Consider the following 18,649-nt stretch of genomic DNA (forward strand, 5'->3'; position numbering starts at 1 on the left):
GGTCATGAAGAAGAATTATAGGAAAACTGAGTAGACTCACAGGTAGGTCACCAAGTGCCAGGAAGCCATGACAGGGAGCCCACCAAGAATAGGAGGCCACCATTGTCAATCTCTCTGCCGTCCATTAAACCTGAATCCCTGGCACTGATGCTGCACACCTGTGCTTCTACCTGCTCTACTCAGCAGTAGGATCCAGCCTTGACCTTTTATTCTGCATGGTAAAGAAACCAACTGGTATCATTTCTCTCTATACAACCTATTTGTAACTAATTATCTTTTACATAAATCTCATAAATAAACAGAGGGTTTAAATAGGCAAATTTAATAGATTCATGGAACCAGTCCCAAAAGATCAAAGCTACAGATCTGCACCATCTACTCATATCCTGGGTCTTCACCACATCCAAACTAGAATTTGAGCCTACTTCCTTCTCCAACTAGGGAAGCCCCTCCCTTCCCTAGGATTTCTATGCATGGATTGGCCATGGGCTTCTAAGACAAGAGGAAGAAAATGATAAGGAAAAGAAGGCTAGCTAGATTGAAGGCTAGCTCCACTGATATCTTCTAACAGCCTGCAAAAAAAAGTGACTGCAAAAAAAGCAGAAAGCAGCTTTCATGAGCACCTTGGAAGGCTATACAGCCTGGTGGGGGGTGGAGGGTGAGGGCTGGGGTCCTATGTGAAAAGCCAGCACAGGCCCACTTTGAGTCACAAAGACTGAAAGCTTGTTGTGATCTAAGTCCCTGCAGGAGGGGGAGGTACCATTTGGAGATCTGTGGGAAGCAGCAGCTGGAGTGAAAACTGGGGCTCTAAAGAAGGACAGGGAGGAGGGAGAATGGAGGTGCCTCCGTCAAACAATAGCCAGAAAATATTCGAGGAAGAGAGAAGAACAGAAGAAAATAGGCACTTGACGTACAAGTGGGAAGCTGAGAACGCAAGCTTGTACATATCAGCCACCAGGATGTGGATCTCCTTAAGGTTGACGTCACTTTGTGCTCCTCCTGGAGGTCATTCAAATCACATGCAAATCTCCCCAAGGAAATTCAGAGATGGGGGACCTTATCTTAGGCAGTGGGCTATAGTCCCAAGGCAGAGCAGAGTTTCCCTTTGGCAAGGGAGGGCAGCTACCACCACACACAGCACAGCGGGATCTAAAGCCAAGGAATTACAGAGCAGGCAACAAGAAATGTGAAATCAGAAAAGGCCAAGGTCAGTCTTTGCTGAAAGCGGCATGAAAGCATCTTTAAAAAAGAAAAAAAGTATGTTTTTGTTCTTGCCCTGATTATGGAACCCTTCCCAGGAGTGCCAGTCATTACTGGGAGCCCTAGAGACACAGAGAAAAATCAGAACTGCTCTCAATAAACTCAAAGATCCTGAGGAGAAAGACAGTCATGATCTTAGGCCTATCTTTGGATTGTGGGTCTAACACAGGGCCTGTAGAACACAAGAGAGAACCACTTAGGCTGCCTTTCTCCCTCAAAAAGTTGCCCCAAAGCAAAGGAGCAAGAACACTCCAGGCAGACAGGGGACTAGAGGAGCAAAGTCATCAAACTGTCCAAAGTTGATTCATGGAAAATCTAGTAATAAAGAATCTAGGACTGGGAAGTAAAAGTAGGAGAGATTCCCAAGGGTCTGCCATAAAGCCAAAAGCTTCAGGAATGACAACAGGACTCCTGGTTCTTGGAAAGAATGAAATAGAATTGTTTAGTCAGAGGGGACCACAAGAGGTAATCTGAAGCATCAGGCATGAGAAGTCCCACCTGATACCATCTTGGCAGTCTCCCATCTTTCTGTGTACTTCCTCTGGAATCCCACCTCTTCCTGGTTAAATGAGAGCCTTGGACTGGTGACATGATTGAAGTGATAGAGTACCTGCCTGGCAAGCCAGGAGACCCAGTAGCACAGGAAAAAAACACACACACACAAAAAAAAAGAGGGAGCCACCTAGCTTTTCCTTGTCCTCACTCTAGGACATTAAAAGCCAAAGAAATATTGGTTGTGAAGATTATGGCACTATTTCCAGCCATATTATAAGTGTTAGGGCAGCTCAGTGCTGCAACACAGACCAAACAAGCTACTTAATAGCCATTCCCTCTGCGATGTATTCAGGAGTGCCTGTCTACTCTTCTCTAAGTTGGAAACCAAATCTGGCTGATTTATTTTAAGTGAGAGTTACGCAAGTCATCACCAGCTATGGATTTAAGCTTTAAGGACTAATGAAAGGAGAAAAAATGTGAATGTGCCCAAATCACAATCCAAATGAAGCTTTGTCCTTGAATAACCGTAATTTAGGATTGTGTTGTCTGCGAACCTGATCACGAAAAGGAGACTTTATCTAGCCCCTTCTCCAAATAATAAAAATTGATTTTTTTTGACCAAGGCCGATCTATTGTTCCAGATCATTAACTTCTGAGAATAAATCACTTTCTGATGCAGTAAAACTGCTTTCTGGAGGGCTGGTGTTGTAGTCAGCTGGCTATGCAGAACCGAAAGTCTCTTACAGTTTCAGATGTAGGTAAGAAAGGAAATCTCCTTTTCCTAATTCTTTAGGCTCTTGAATCCCACTGAGGCCCAGGGGCTTCAATCATCTCATTCCTGAAGCCTGAATTCCAACTTTCAGAATGTTTCTGTCTACTCCAGAGGTCAGCCTAGAGATTGCAGGATGAAGGTGATATAAGAATCAGCTGACCCCAGGGGTCTAAGTCAGGCCAAACTGTCTTAGACCAGAGACCCAGGTGCTTATTATGAATCACAAATCCAAAATGCCATAAACAACTCTCACAGTGATCCATAATAAGTCAGAGTTGGACAGTATCCAGGAAAGAGCACATTGTTCTCCCTGGATGGTGCCCACAAGGATATGGTTCTCTTCTTTTTTTCTAAACAGCCAAGGTCTTTCTGCACTTTCTCAGCCAGTGCTGGAGCTTTTTCCCCACTGCCTGGGGAAGCAAAGAGAGGGGAAGTGAAAAGTATGGAAAGGACCAGCTAAAGACAGCTTATAGCTCTGCTAGCTTACCCTCCTCTCATTTGTTTCTTATCACTGTACCATGAGGATCGTAGCAACAAACCTTCTGCACAGTAAACCTTCTGCACAGTTAGGAACACTGAGGCTCCATGAGCCTTGTGGATACCTCCATTTGTCCTAGGGTCATTGCCAAGGCCCAGGCCTCTAGTGTCCTGGCCTCTGCTCTGCTCACCACTCCTGCATCTGCTCCTCCTCTTGCTCACCTGAGAGGGTCTATATCCCAGAAACCTATACTTTTTCTTTGGCTCTGTGTCTCATGGTCTTGCTCAGAGTGAACATTTGACAAGGTAAGAAAAAATACGTAGGGGCTGAGATGTATCTCAGTGGCAAAAACACTTGCCTACCAAGTGCAATGTCCTGGGTTCAATCCCCAGTACCAAAAGAAAAAAAAAAGAAAAAGAAATAAAAGTGGTTTGGCTGAAGGGGACCGACCAGAGAAGTTATTCTTAAAAATATTATGCATGGCTCTTTACAGTTAAGTAGATCAGAGTCCATTTCTGCTATTTATAGGAGGTTTTGATGGGTGTGGGATTGGATTAGACATTCCTATATGGTTTACTCCACCATCAACCCTTGAGGTTCTTCATCCTTCAGAAGGTACCAGAAGGAGGGAGCTGAACAAGAGGGGTTCAACTTTTCATTTCATTTGTTCAATGACTCCCAGGACACAGAAGTGACTGCACTGAGCTTCAGTACCCATCCTTCTTCAAGACCATTAGGGACAGAGTGGCTGAGCCTGAGTCAAGAAGTCCAGCTTTTCTTCTTTTTTGTTTTTTAGGTTTATTTTATTGCCAGTCTTGGGGCTTGAACTCAAGGCCTGGGCACTGTGCCTGAGCTTCTTTTGCTCAAGGTTAGCACTCTACCACTTGAGCCTTAGCTCCACTTCTGGCTTTTTTCTGTTTAGGTGGTACTGAGGAATGGAACTCAGGGCTTCATGCATGCTTGGCAAATACTCCACCACTAAGCCACATTCCCAGTCCCAAGAAGTCTAGCTTCTCTTGGGTCACTGAGCAGCAGGTGGTAGGCCCTGGGGTTTGTCAAAACCTTAATGTGGTACTTAGCTTTGAGTAGAAGTCTAGATGCTCAGAGACATGATAAACAAGGCTGACACATGCCCACCTGTCCAACCCTCTTTTGTTCAAAAATCAAGCCACTCCCCAATGTCTCTACCTGCTTTACTGTCACAGCCTCTGCTTCAGTCACAGTTGGGCACTTCTGGTTGAGCAGAGTAGAAATCAGACACAGCATCCACCCAGACCAGGCCTGGACCACAGCAAAGTCTATTTCCCCTGCCTCTTGTCCCCTGAATCAGAACTTGCTCCATCAGCAACATTGCTGCCCAGGTTTGTTCACTTCACCCCACTCCAAGGCCTCCCATACAAGCATTCCCTGGGCCTGTGTTAAAATTGAGGCTAGAAGACAACAGAGACAGACAGAAGCGCCTACAGGTTCTTGGGTCCATTGCCACCTGTTGCCCTTGCCCCTTCCATCCTCCCTAAGACCCACCCCCTTCTCTTCTTATTGGAGCTCTGTTTACCCAGAAGTTTAACCTAAAAGAGAGGAGCTGGAAGCCCTTCAGTGAGCAGAATGGGGAAAGCACCCACGACTCCAGGGAAGGCGGGACATGGGCTCCTTCGCTTGGACTGCCTGGAGTCATGAGCCCATTTCCTGAAAATTGTATCTCCATCCAGGATTGAGCATCCTTTGATTGAGTCTAATATCTGAATCTTAAAACCTGTTCCCATCTATAAAGTCATCTTTAATCATTTCACACAGTAATCCTATTTTAATAAGCCCTCCAGAGGAAATTAATAAACATGTAACTCGAACTATAAAAAGTAAAACGTTGGTGGGGTAATATCTTTAGATATTAAAAGGCTACTCTTGCCTGCTGATCCTGTCCCAAGACTCTTCCTACATTTTCTAGGGAGCCATGGCTTCCCCCAGCACCACCTTCAGGGGAGAGTGAGAAAAAAGTAATACCAGAGTAAAATTTAAAAAAAAAAATCCCTACCTTGGAGCTCAGTTTGAAGAGCTAGGCTCTTCATTTAAGAGCGAGGCTCTTCAATGGCGAAAGAGTTTTCCTGTGGTTTCAAAGGATTTGTTTGACTTGGACAATCAGCAACCTGAGCTCTGAGCCTGTAGCATAGAGCTGATCTCCTAGGGTGCAGTGAAAAGGAGAGAAGAAGGTTGTCAGATAGGGTAAAAAGCTACTTCTTTGCCGAAGGTCACCACCAGGGCCTAGAGGTAGTGAGGCCTGGAATGCCCAGATTCCCTTTAATAGACTGAGGGAAGTATGTTAAGGAGGACCTTAAAAACTGTTGGCAACATCCTACCTGAGTCCCTGCCTCAAATTCTAGAGGTAGTCACCTCTGGCAACCCAGATCCCACAGCAGGCAACAGCCTTAGCAGAATCTTAGTTTAAAATTGTGGGAGAAGCTCCTCTCTTCCCTTCTGACAGATTTGATTGTCACGTCTGATGAATTAAAATGGCAATAGACAGGCTAAGAGGAGAAAAGTCGTAACAGATTTGTTCAATTATCATTTTATGTCACACAAGAGATTTCAGATAGATGATTCGAAGGCCAAGTTCACCTTGGGTGAATGATTCTGCTTGGATTAGATGAAGCACGGACAGTCTGGATCACTGGATGAAGTAGAAAAGCAGACTGCGTACAGAAACCCAGCAGGTCCTGTCCGTTCAGATGCTTTCTTGACTCTTTCTACATTTAGTGGTATTTTGGGTTCTTGTTATTTCTACCTCAGTACTGGAGCTTAAACTCAGGGACTTCAGCTCTTGCTTGGATTTTTTTTTTTTTTTTTTTGCTTGAAGCTGGCACTGTATGACCTCAGCCATACTGACACTTCAGTATTTGCTAGATAATTGGAGATAAGAGTCTCATAGTGTTGTAAGGTGAATTATCCCAGAAGCCACATTTTGGAAGATGGAATATTGGAGACTTTATTACACAGTTAACAAACCACAGGCAGCCAGTTGTTACAAATACACATAACCCAGCTAGGAAACAGGCCAAAGAGGAAAGAAAGAACAAAAACAATACCAACAAATCAATTCAGCTGTGATGGAGAGCTGAATTGGGATGCCATGAGGACCAGAGACAAGCCAGGAGATAGGACACAAAATACGATCGCAGAGACGCATGTGGTATGGCATCATGGCACCTGTGCTGGTCCAAACCTAAATAGGGTCCACACAGGGGACAGGGCCACAGGAAATTCCTAGTCCCAGGTAGTGGAATGACAGATTCAGTAACCTATCAGCCAAGTGCCCACCCTTCTCTCCAAGGATCCAGGCACACCCATCACCTAAGAGGCTGGTGATGGCTGGGGTCATTTCCTTCCCCCAGCATAAAGACAAGATGCCAGACCCTACCATCCACCATGTGGCCAATATGGCCCCAGCCAGACTTGACTTCCTTACCTCAATAGTTTTGTCTGCCCAGGCTGGCTTTAAAGCATGATCCTCAGATCTCAGCCTCCTGAGTAGTTAGGATTACAGGCTGAGTCACCAGCATCTGGTCCTCCTACACATATATTTCCTCTAGGATATGATACAGGAGTGGCCCTAGAAAGTGGGTATTATAAATCTTTTAGCAGACAAGGTAAATCTGACAATGTCTCATGGACTTTCCTACCTGGGCTGGCTTTGACCATGACCCTCATATCTCAGCCTTCTGAGTAGTGAGGCTTATAGGTGTGAGCCACCAGCATCTAGCTGCACTTTTATTTTCTTAGGTTTTGTCTTTTCCAGTACCCCTGGAGACTTTCTTGCTGCTACTCTGAACAAAATTGCATGTCCTTCTTCTGCCCTTGCTGATGATGTTGCAGACTTTACCTCTCTATTCCTTCAATCATGTTGCCTTTGTCCCAAATGCCCATGCCACTAATGTGCCCACTCTAGTCCCTGAAGCCCAGCCTGCCTGGAACAGATAAGCAGATATCTCAGGAGTGACCAGTGTGAAGAAGTGAGGGCACAAACTAGACCATGCAGAATAAAACAGGAGCCCTAGAATTGCCAACATGGGTGAATCTAACTCAGAAAAGAGCAGTCACTTGGAAGTGGAGATAGAGACTCAAATGGCCTCCCAAAATCCCTTGCCATATTTCCCCATCACCAGCAGACAGGAAAAGAAAGTTAAGACTGAGAATGGAGAGATGCATAAGCTGGGCAGAGAGGTTTGGGCATAGTGTGGGGTTGTCTAGTAAGAGCTCAGATTTACAATACTCCTTAAATGATGTCCCTGCATCTCCAGACAAAGAGCCCATGTCCAGGTTTAAGAAAGAGTAAGCAATAATGCTCCCTCCCCACTCCTAGCCACTCCTCACTAATAGATAATTTCCAGAAGCTGAAAGACATAGGAAAAGTACAGTCCTTTAACTGTTCCGTCAGGCACTTGTGATGGTTAAAATGTATTTGAATTGTATCACAAAATTCATGACTGAAAGCTCATTCTCCAGGGTGGTAGGACTCATTGTGAGGGAATCAGGCTGTGTAGTGGTACTATGCTTAGGGGAATGAATGCAGGTCACAGGAGACTGAATTTATTTCAATGAAAATAGGTTGACAGAATAGGCAACTGGCCTGAATCCTTCCCTAAGTATTTCTGCCACTGCGATGTCATCAACCATTACCAGAGCCTAGCTAATACCAGCATCATATTCTTGGATCTCCAGATCTGTATGATAAATCAAATTTATTTCCTTAGAAATTACTCAGTTTGGTTATTTTGCAACAAGCACTGAAAGTAAACTACTACAGTATCCATCCCTGCTCTTCCATTACACAGAGACAATAATACTGAGTGGCATTCTTCCAGATATGTGAGAATTAATGATTAGACCTGCTTAAAATATCATCTATATTCCAAAAAAAAAAACAAGGGATTTAAACCAAGATTGATATTGAAAGCATAAATTTAAATTAGATTGTAATATCCAAAAGAGACTTGAAAGCTACCAAATCTCACCAAGGACGTTGGTAAGAATGGGAAAGAGATTTGAGGGCAGGGGAAAATGAAGTGACTGGGGAAAAGTAAAGTTATTCATATTTGCACTCTTCAGGGTTGGAGTTCTAGACAGGTTGCTCACTGATATTGTTTTGTTGAGAAACAAAAAAAAACAGTCTTTGCATTGCTCTTCCCTCATCTCCTGTGAAGGAAAGAGAGATTGCAAGAGAATGGAAGGCAATGAGTACTTACATTGGTTGAATTGGTGCTGTTTTTCTAGACAGCCCTCAACTGGTGGCAAAACGGAGACTTCAAGAGTTGGCACAATTAACCCACAACATATACAGCCAGGAGTGTCTGATACCCATTCCTTCCTCTCTACTAAAAACCGTACACAATTACTCTGCTCCTGCCTTGAAGGGAGCAGCCATTCTCTCCTCCTTTCCCTCAGTCGTGTCTCTCCGAACATGCCCTTCTTTCTCTAGAGCTTGGCTTTGTTGTCGACAGTGGCTTATTTCATGACTTTCCAGAACACAAGCAATTGTGCTCACCACTGTCCTGTACTGCACCCACTTCAGTCACCCATTGGAGTGGATGGCCATAAACAAATCATTTTCACAGGCTGCCACTCTGAACCCAATAGGCAGTGCCTTTACCATTTGTGCTAAATACCAAGAAAGCAAAAGGTCAAATCTTACCCATCCCAACTCCCTGCTTTTGGTCAATCAGCTTGAAAACTCTAGATCCCAGGAGGAATTTCTTTCAAAATAACTTGGCCAGACTTTAAAAACAAACAAACAAAAAGACACATTTCCTTGCCCAGACTGACTTCTGTGCAGCTGAAAAGGGTTCTGTGTACTGAGGAGTTCTTATTCATTCCCTCTGTAAGAAACCCACAGCTAGGAAAAACCTTCCACGCTCCTGGACTGGGAGGATTAACATCATGAAAATGGCAATACTTCCACAGGCTATCTACAAATTCAATGCGATACCTATCAATATCCCAACTTCATTCTTCAAGGAAATAGAAGCAATCCAAACATTCATATGAAACAATAAAAGACCCTGAATAGCAAAAACAAACCTTCGCAGAAAGAACAGTGCTGGAGGAATATAAATACCAAATTTCAAACTCTACTACAAAGCCATAGTAATTAAAACAGCTTGACACTGGCACAAGAACAGACCTGAAGACCAATGGAATAGAACTGAAGACCCAGAAGTGAACCCACAGATCTATAGCCACGTAATCTTTGATAAGGGAGCTAAAAAAAAATAGAATGGAAGAAAGACAACTTTTTCGGTAAATGGTGCTGGCAAAATTGGCTAAATACTGTAGAAAATTAAAGCTAGATCTGTATATATCACCCTGCACCAGAATCAACTCCAAATGGATCAGACCTTGGAATCAAAGCAGACACTTGAAAACATTACAGGAAGGAATAGGAGAAACTCTAGGGCTCCTTGGCACAGGCCAAAATTTTCTTAATAAAGACCCAGAAACACAATCAAAGAAAGAAAGGTTGGACAAATGGGATTGCATGAAGTTGCAGAACTTCTGCATGACAAAGGACATAGCTAGCAAGATCAATAGAAAGTCCATGGATTGGGAGAAGATCTTCACTAGCCATATAACGGACAAGGGTATCATATCTAAAATATACTTAGAACTCAAAAAATTAAATCCCCCAAAACCAAATCATCAGAGAAACAACTTAAAGTCTTAAAGAGAAACTTCTCTGAAGAGGAAATAAGAATGGCCAATAGACACATGAAGAAATGCTCACCTTTAGCCGTAAAAGAAACACAAATCAAAACAACCTTGAGATGCCACCTTACCTCACACCTTGGCTATAATCAAGAACTCTAATAACAACAGATGCTGGAAGGGACATGGACAGAAGGGAACTTTACTGCATTGTTGGTAGGAGTGTAAACTTGTTCAACCACTGTGGAAAGCGGTATGGAGGTTCCTCAAAAGATTCCACATAGAGCTCCCCTATGACTCAGTAATCCCGCTTTTAGGCATTTACCCAAATGATCACAAACAAGGCCATACTAAAGCTACCAGCACAACTATGTTTACTGGAACCAACCCAGATGCCCCTCAGTAGATGAATGGATCAAGAAAATGTGGTACACACACACACACACACACACACACACACACACACACGAATTCTATGCCTCCATCAGAAAGAATGGCACTGTCCCATTTGTTAGGAAATGGAAAGACTTGGAAAAAAAATTATATTAAGTGAAGTAAACCAGACTCAAAGAAACATAGGTCTCATGGTTTCCCTTATCTGCAATAACTAGTATATGTCTAGGACAAGTAGAATAGGTCAAAAGCTATGTACATATGACCATATAACCTGAAGCTAAGAGAAATGAACTCCAAGATAGGGACACAGGAGGTTTTATCTTTGTTGGTGTTCTTTTTAATGTACTTTTAATGTACTATGTGGGGTTTTTTTTGTTTCTTTGTATGTTCTTCCCCCATGTTATAATCCCTGTTTTCACTGTATTTGAGTCTGGTGTCTTGCATCTTGTATATATATTTTTCTAATTTGGGGAGGGAAAGGGAAGTAACAAAATGCTGAAATAAGGATACAGGTTGACCCATTGTAACAATGAGATGTACAAAACAGTATGTTGAAAATGAACTTTACAACTTTGTGGGGGTGGGGGGGAGAAGGGAGAAGGGGGTTGGAGAAGTGGAGAGGAAAGGGATGGTAGGGGAAAAATAAAGGAAGGTGTAACAATGCTCCATAGGAAATGGACTCATTACCTTGTTCATGTAACTGTAACCCCTCTGTACAGTATCTTTACAAGAAAAAAATATGTATTAAGAAAAAGATATTATTTGGGCCAGATTACTGGCTATCTGTTTAATCGGTCCTTAACAGAACAATCAAGGTGGGTTAAGTTGTTAAGGGGAGGGGAACCTAGAGGCATTCTTTCCATTCCAAGAACTGGGCTGGTTGGAGCCAAGGTCAAGTTAACCTTGTTTAGAGGCCCAGATTAGCTTGCTTTAAATGTTAACCAATCATGTAATTTCTTATGTAAAAGTTCCATAAAGTTGTTTGTTCAATACTATAAAAATTGTGCTAATTCTATGCTCGGGGCCTCATAGTGTCACCGGTTACCGAGTGTGGGGAGGACCAAGCTCAAGCTTGCAATAAACGACTCTTTGCTGTTTGCATTGATAATATATATATATATATATATATATATGTATGTATGTATGTATGTATGTATATATATATATGGGTATTTGCAGGCAAATGCAACTGATAAAATGATGGATAACGAGGTTAAGGACTGTCAACTTTATGAAGTTTAGAGAAGTGTGTAAATTTTGTCCCTTTTCTTAGGTGAGCTTTTCAGAAACCTGAGATAATCACTTTTGATCAATTCAGAATATGTGCCTAGGAGAAATAGGAAAGACATTAAGTGATGCCAAAGTAGAAAAAGAAAGGAAAGCAAATAAGTGTTTGATGTTAGGCGAAAAAAAAATGTAAAAAAAAGAAACAGCTAGAGGTCCACCCTGACAAGGTAGTAAAGCCAGATAATGGCAGCATAGTTTTCAGTTTTCCAGTGGGCCTTGTAAATTCAGATTCTGTTTATGGACCTCATAGAGAACTTCCAGTAGACTACATTGCTGGAGATTCTGTGGTTTAATGAAAATATTAATTGACAATAGCAAAACTAGTTCAGTGAACACACAGCCGCATAAGAGAGCGCCAAGAGGTATGCAGAGGGTCCTCTATGATATTGACAGATGCAGAGCAGAGGGAAAAGCTGGGAGAGAGCTAAGGAAGAAGTGACATTGTCAAAAAAGGAATATACTCTTTACCTGACTTATTTAGCTGTAATCTCTTTGTGCAGCCCCTTTATAATAACAATTAAAAAAAAAAGATCTTGACAGAGTTTTGTTTGGGGTATGCCTGTGTGAGAGGCTAGGTTAAAGGAAATGAGATACCATGCAGGCTTCAAGGGAGGAGTACCCAATGCTAAACCCAGAGTGTAAAATTTTAAAACAAAAACACCATCATGAAGTGTGAGTCGCAGTTGTCATGGTTTCTGACTTGATCTCAGTGCCCCCAACCCCCTGTCCCTCAGTCACATTCTGCTGCCCAGGTGCCCTGGAGCAGTCCCTGCCCGCCTGCCCCCACCATCCCCTCCACACCTCTCCCCTGAGACCACATCAGGTCTGTGGACATGAAGACTTCACCTTTCGCTTTGCCTTGAATATGGTTTATCCATCCCCCCTCTTCCTACCCATCCCCCTCCCAAGATCATGAAGAAGTTCAATCCCCAAATCGAAAATTATCTTTACGCAGTAGTACAAGGGAGTTTCAATTCACCATGTCAACTACTCCTTGAGCCACAGCTCCACTTCTGGGTTGTTGGGGTTTTGTAGGGTTTTTTTTTGGGGGGGGGGCTAGATAATTGCATTGTAATTACAGATCTTTCTGCCCAGGTTGGCTTTAAATTGTGATTCTCAACTCTCAGCTTCCTGTTTAGCTGAGATTATAGATGTGAATCACTAGCTCCCAGCAGTACACTGCATCTTGATCAATACCATCCCTTCTATTATTCTTTTCTATCTCTCCCAACCCTATTCATTCCCTCAAATTACTTGGAGATATATATATGTATATATTTATGCATTGCAAATTTTGACCATATTCACTCACTTTTTCCCTCTCCATTTGTCTTTCCCACTCCCCTTGACTTTCCCCCCTTTAACAAGACAAGTTTCAATTTCCTGGTATTCATTTTGTTAAACTGTGCAAAGCTCTATCTTAATTAAGAGGATAGGAACTTAATCTGACTATGATTGAAACCTCATGGATTTAAAAGCTGAAGGTGAGATATGATGCTCTGAGATGCCTCAGGACTCTCACAGCAAAAAGAGAAACACAGACAAAGGTTTTATACCTGGTATTTTAGAGTCATGAGCCCCAATTTATCTCTCTTCTTTGTAAAGTTAGCAACCTCTGGTATTTGGTATGGTAATGAAAAAATGGACTCTTGTGCCCTTCCTGTCTGAAGTTATGTATCCTGGTTCTTTGGCCATAGCAGAACTCCCATTCTTGTGCATTCCTCTTTTCTGATCATCGGCAGAGGATTCTCGTTACCCCTGACTGGGGGCATTCTCAGCCTCCACCAAGTGTACCAGTGTGAATTCCTTGCTCTAGCCCTTCCATATGGCTCATAATTTCAGGGGAGCACCTGACACCTCTTTTGCTCAGGAATTGATTAAGGAGTAATAAGCTTAAAGCTGATTGGCCATACCCAAGATTGTCACACATTCAATCTACAGAGTTCCTGGGCCTGAGAGTCTATGTGATTCACACTCTTTCCAAAGTAGATGTTACCCGAAAGTTCATGCAAGTACACCGAAGTTCAGTTCCCCAGCTTGTTGGAGAGCGTGAGTCATTTCTCCTCACATTACAACATTGACCTTGGCCCTCCATTAATGTTTTCCCCAGTAGTGGCTGGACACAGACCTTTGGTCATTTTCGGTGCAGACCAAGCCCATTGTCAATGGCTTGGTTGCATGGGAAGCTTACAGGGCACAAAACATTAACTGTAGGAAATGAAGCAATGTGTGCATGTCGGGAAGGGAGAGACACAATTCACAAGTATTAAATGCCTTCCCCTTGCACCTTTCATTAGTTGACCAGATGTGCCTAGTGTAGCCTGCAGCTCTAACAGACGCCCGTCGTTATTAATAAGATACCGATATGTCTGCTTATTATCTCTAGGACCTTGTATTTCAGGTCTCCCAGCTGGACACATATTTCCCTTGCTGCTTTTCTCTGTTCATTTCAGCTTGTTGATAATTTTAGACCCAGAACTTTCATTTTTACTGGTCCTTAAGGACCCTTCCTTCATCTCTCCCCTACTACTCTTCTCTTTATTCAGTGTGCTCTGCTCAACTTCATGACATCCAGGCGTCTGCCTCTTTTAATATCATTTCTAATATTTTATTCTTATTTCTGCCATGGTTTTTCCAAGTTCTTTTTTCTCTCTTAAATGCTTATACCCTTTATTAAGAAGATGTGTTCTGGGACTGGGAAGGTGGCTCAGTGGTAGAGTGCTTGCCTTGCCTGCATGAGGTCCTGGGTTCGATTCCTCAGCACCATATAAGTAGAAAAAGCCAGGAGTGGTGCCATGGCTCAAGTGGTAAAGTACTAACCTTGAGCTGAAGAGCTGAGGAACAGTGCCCAGGCCCAGAGTTCAAGCCCATGACCAACAAAAAAAATACCACTTTTTCTTATATAAACAATGGAATTTTATGCCTTCATCAGAAAGAATGACATTGCCCCATTTGTTAGGAAATGGAAAGACTTGGAAAAAATTATATTAAGTGAAGTAAGCCAGGCCCAAAGAAACATAGGTCCCATGGTTTCCCTTATTTGCAATAATATGTCTGAGACAAGCAGAAATGGTCAGACAAGTTGATGTTAGGTGAAATGAACCCCAAGATAAGGACTCCATTTGTTTTTCTTTCTTGCTATTGTTTCTAACATCTTTATGATTTCTTTGTTGCTTTGTATGTCCCTCCCACACAGTATAACCCCTGTTTTCACTGTATTTGATGTTGGTATAATTTGTGGAGGGGAAGGGAAAAAACAAATTGTCTAAATAGAGATACACGTGGACCCGTTGCAACATTGCAACAATAAGATATACAATGAGATGTCGAAAAAAGAACTTTACAACTTTGGCAGGGGGAGGGGGGGCAGGGACGGTAAGGGGAAACAGGAGGCAACAATGCTTGATAAGAAATGTACTCACCCCTCTGTATGGTATTTTCACAATAAAAAAAACTTATTAATTAAAAAAGATGTGTTCTCAAAATGCATGATATTATTTGATTAAACAAGTTCTCAGAATTTAACATTGATGGAAATACTTGTATGTTCTCTTTAATTTCAAAATTATAAGAAATACAATAGTCACTAAATTTCAGTTATCATTGACATACATAAACACAAGTTATCAATACCCACTCTCATCTTCCCAAAGATAAAGGGATGGATAGATAGATAGATAGATAGATAGTGCTTGAACTCACAGCCTCATGTCTTCACTGGGCTGTTTTGCTCAAGGCTGATCCTCTGCCACTTGAGCCACACGTATAGTTCCAGCTTTTTAGTCATTAATTGGTGATGAGTATTCACAGACTTTTATGCCCAGGATAGCTTCAAATCATGATTCTTAGAGCCCAGCTTTTTAAGGAGATGGGATTATAGGCATGAGCTACCAGTACCCAGCAATACATCTTACATATTTTTATATATAATAACTATATTGAGAAATAATTCATATGCAATATAAAATGGGTCCATTCACAGTTAGATGTTAGCTAATATATTAACAGAATTATGCAACTATTCTCACTATCTAAATTTGGAATATTTAATTACTCCAAAGGAGAAATTGCATCCTCATTAGTGACCACTTCATTACAAACATACATGCACACACACAAGGCCTGGTAACCTTAACCTATCTTCTGCCTCTTCTGGACATTTCACATAAATGAAATTATGCAGAACCTGGTCTTTTATGTCCTGTCACTTTGCATAATGATTTCAAAGTTTAGCCGTATTGTAACACACATCAGAAATTCATTCCTTTTATATTGTTGAATACTCTCTCATTGCAAGGATATTCCCTGGTGTATTTGTCCATTAATGGATGGATGTTTGGATTGTTCCTGATTTGGAGCTGTTATAAACAGTGCTATAAACAATCAAATACAAGGTTTTGGGTGAATGTATATTTCATTTTTCTTGGGTGTGAACTTCGGACTTGGTAGATCACATGCTAAAAACATGTTTCTCTTTGAAGAATATTCAATCTTATTTCTGGAGTGTCTGCAGCCAGTAACACTATATTCCCATTAGCCAGCTAGCAGGGTCCTTAATTCTCCATATCCTGGTCGACACTTTCTATTGATCCTTTTTGATTTTGACTATACTAGTGGCTGTGAAATGGTTTCTCACTTTTCCTTTTAATCTGCATTTCATTATCAATTAATGATGCTGAATCAAGAGGCTAAGATCTAAGGATCAAGGTTTGAAGCCAGCCTTAGCTGAAAAGTTTGTAAGCTTCAATTAATCAACAAAAAGCCTAAAGTAGAGCTGTGGTCGCATGTGATATAGGGTATTAGCCTTGAGAAAAAAACTCAAATATAGCACCCAGGCCCTGAGTTCAAGCCTGAAGATTAGCACACACAAAAAAATGAAGAAACAAAATCATACATATATAAATATTACTTTATTTTTTGTTGCATAATTCTTAAGCTTGATGGAGCCATACTATGGTCATTTTCTTGCAACTTGCTATTTTAGTCAATAATTTACACTGAAGGAGGGAGTGGGGAGGCTGGGAAGGGATGTGAAGGGTAAACAAAGGAGGAGGCTGCAATGCTTGGTAAGAAATATATGCATTATCCCGCCCATGTAATTGTAACCCCTCTGTACAGTAGGTTCACAAATAAAATAAAATAAAATAAAATAATTTACACTGGACAACATTCTAAGTCCCTGATATACCCATGATATGAAATATTATACAAAAGGTGAAGTTACTAGATTTCTAGTTAACTATAGTATTTCATATTGTGGATCTATCATCATTTATCCATTACACAAGATAAATTTGCATATTAGTTGTAGATTTTTGGCACCACAATAAATTTTCTAAATTTATAGTTAAAAGTAGCTTTACCACATCTAAATTTCTGTGTTATTTGTAATATTGGGTATCATTTAGTACTTTCTCAAAAAAAATTCACTCTCTTACCAACCAAATTCAAGAATGTAAGTTTCTCATATTGTTTCTCTTTATCACTCTTTTTTTTGGGGGGGGTCCAGTCGTGGGGCTTGAACTCTGGGCCTGGGCGCTGTCCCTCAGCTCTTCAGCTCAAGGCTAGCGCTCTACCCCTTGAGCCACAGCACCACTTCCGGCTTTTTTCTTTTTGCTTATGTGGTGCTGAGGAATCGAACCCAGGGCCTCAGGCATGCAAGGCAAGCGCTCTACCACTGAGCCACCTTCCCAGCCCCTTTGTCACTCTTTTTAACAACTACAGAATTTAAATAGTGAAGAATGGTATCTCATTGTTTTTATTTGCATTAACCTGTTTCATTAGTAAAATTAAACATATCTTGAAAACTGTTTTTATGTGTGCCAGTACGAGGGCTTCAACTTATTTGGGTGCTGTCCTTTGACTTTTTCATTCAAGGCTGGTGCTCTTCCACTTGAACCACACACATCTCCACTTCCAACTTTTTGCTGGTTAATTGGGTATTGTCTTTCCGATCTGGACTAGCTTCAAATCCTCAGCTCTCAGACTCCAGAATAGTTAGAATTGCAGGTGTGAGCCACCAACACTCAGCTACATCTTTACAGTTTACTTGATTAATTCTGTGAATTGTTTGTTCCCATTCCCTCTCTTTTTTTTTTTTTTTTTTTTGATTCTTTGTTATCTTCTTGCTGTATTGGTTTTCTATTATTACCATAAAAAATACCCACAAACCTGATAGCTTAAACAACACAAACTCAGAAGTCCAAAATGTGCCTCAAATGCACTAAAAGGAGTCAGACTAGTCTTTTCTGGAGGCTCTAGAGTAAAGGCCATTTCCTTGCCTCTTCCCGTTTCTGGAAGCCACTCACATTTCTTTGCTTATAGTTCCTCTCTCTCTTCAGACCCAGCAATAACAAGCCATCAGACCATCTCATATTGCCATTTCTCTGGTCCTCTCCAGGCAGGGAAAATTTGCTCTTCTTTGTGCTTAAGGAGGAATTAAATTGAAACTACCTGGGTAACCTAGGCTAAACTCTCCATCTCGTGCTCAGTCAGTCTATAAGAAAATTAACCTATTCATAGGTTCAGGGGGCTGGAGGGTAGTCATTTTGAAGGACTGTGATTCTTCCTACTATCCCTGACCATCTGTGGATGGACTTTTTTTGGATGGGAGGGGAGGGGTCCGGTCGTGGAGCCTGAACTCTGGGCCTGGGTGCTGTCCCTCAGCTCTTCAGCTCAAGGCTAGCACTCTACCACTTGAGCCACAGCACCACTTCCTGCTTTTTTCTTTGTTGAGAGCCCTGCAGGGAGTCTCTCTGCATGATAAGCTTGACTATCTCGCTGGAACATCTCTCAAGGCTATTTACAGAATTTGGTCTTTGCATCCTGCCCCAAACAAAGACCAGGTAGCTGCTAACGACCACCTTTTCACATTGCCCTAAGCAAGCATCCTGCAGCTGCTACGCCCAATGAAAAAGCTTCCTTATTCTAAGCATATAAATATCCCTGTGTGAAAAATAAAATTTGGCAGCTTGATCAGAATCCTTGTCTTGCTGTCCTTCTTCGTGTCTCTTGTCCCTTCATTCCTTCTCGCTTAGGTTCATTGCCCTGGTTGAAGTCCTGCGGGTCGGGACAACTGGCGCCCAACGTGGGGCACGAGCCTCTGACTGAGGAAGGAACGCCGTCCTCCGGGAAAACTTGGCCAAGTACAGTCCGAGATCGCGAGATCGCCTCGACAGACCCCACCGAGAGACAGATCCAGGAGGAGAGTGGGGACAGCGCATGGTAAGTGGCCCACTATGGGACAAGCAATATCGTCACATGATCTA

The sequence above is a fragment of the Dipodomys spectabilis genome, unplaced genomic scaffold, assembly GCF_019054845.1.
Source record: "Dipodomys spectabilis isolate Male_0828 unplaced genomic scaffold, ASM1905484v1 ptg000136l, whole genome shotgun sequence".
Lineage (NCBI taxonomy): Eukaryota > Metazoa > Chordata > Mammalia > Rodentia > Heteromyidae > Dipodomys > Dipodomys spectabilis.